Genomic DNA, 1,363 nt, shown 5'->3' with positions numbered 1-1,363 from the left:
CATGAGGCCCCTGCCTGGAGCTGGCGGTTGCTGAAGGTTCCTGGCACTGCAGGGCCTTCTGAAGGGACATTAGTTGAGGGGAAGTTCCCTTTCACTCATGGAAGGAAACCGATTGGCTCAGGAGAACAAGTGGCAAAACTGGCCTCTAAGCCAGGAAGTGTAGAATGATTTCTTTACAGATTTCTCTATAACTCCAAACCATTCATCTTTCACTTAAAAAGTAGATGACTCAGAATGGCCCACCATCCTTTGACTTCTGAGAATTTCGGTATGACCTTTCCTTCCTCCCTCCCTTCCTAGGCCCTCAGGAGTGGATAAGGGTGTGAATGGTGGGCTTCCCTGCCCTTCCACCCGCATTCCCTTGACCCAAACACCCGTCTCCCAGGCCACAAACTTGGGGTATCATGCTTGAGTTCACTGTCATACATGCTGTATCTGTCATTGTCTAAATCTGTGGAGGCCCTGACCTTTGTTCACCTCCATCTCGGCCTTCAGTGACTCCCCCAGGCAGCCCCCAGAGTGACTTTTGTATCTAGAGCTCAGCTCCTGCTTTCTGCTCACAGCGCTGCGGTGGCTCTGGGTTCCACCTGGGTCGAGGCCGACATCCTTACCCTGGCCCTCCAGATCCAGCCCTCCACGCCCTTGCCCCTCTGTTTGGCCACACGTTTTGTTGTCCTTGCAATTGCTAAGTATATTCCCTTCTGAAGGCCTTCGCCCTTTGCCCTGGCTGACCCTCGGCCTGTCCTTCCCCATATAGCCCCCGCTAGATTCACTCCTCTACCCCTAAGTCTGCCACACTGTTGCCATGGTGAAGTCAACCCAGAAGCCCCTGTGGGAGATCTGCCCTCCTTCCCCTCGGCCTCAGCCTGCAGGTGTCACACAACAGTTGTCACCTAACAGGAAACAGTGTTTGCTTTATTGCCTCCGCCTTCAGAACACATACTGCAAAGAGCTGAGATTTGGGTCTGCTTTGGTTATTCATATCTATCGAGCACCCAGGCTTGTGCCTGGCACAGAATTGAGCTCCAGAAAAGACTTGAGTGACCCTGACATTGTGGTGCACGTTCATCAGCCCTCCGGCACTAGGGGAGAGAACTAGCAACTACTACTGAAACTGGGGGATTCCAGGGGTACTGGGAAAGCAAAAAATGACCAAAACGGGGACAGACCTTTTTTTTTTTTTTTTTTAAGAGAGCGAGAATTTATTTTTCAGTTTTTGGTGGACACAACATCTTTATTTTATTTTTTATGTGGTGTTGAGGATCGAACCCAGCGCCCCGCACATGCCAGGCGAGCGCGCTACTGCTTGAGCCACATCCCCAGCCCCAGACCTTTTACTAAGCAGCAGAATCAAGCAGTCAAG

This window comes from Marmota marmota, unplaced genomic scaffold (assembly GCF_001458135.2).
Source record: "Marmota marmota marmota unplaced genomic scaffold, marMar, whole genome shotgun sequence".
NCBI classification, from domain to species: Eukaryota; Metazoa; Chordata; class Mammalia; order Rodentia; family Sciuridae; genus Marmota; species Marmota marmota.
The sequence above is the reverse complement of the archived record's forward strand: the minus strand, read 5'-3'. Positions refer to the sequence as shown.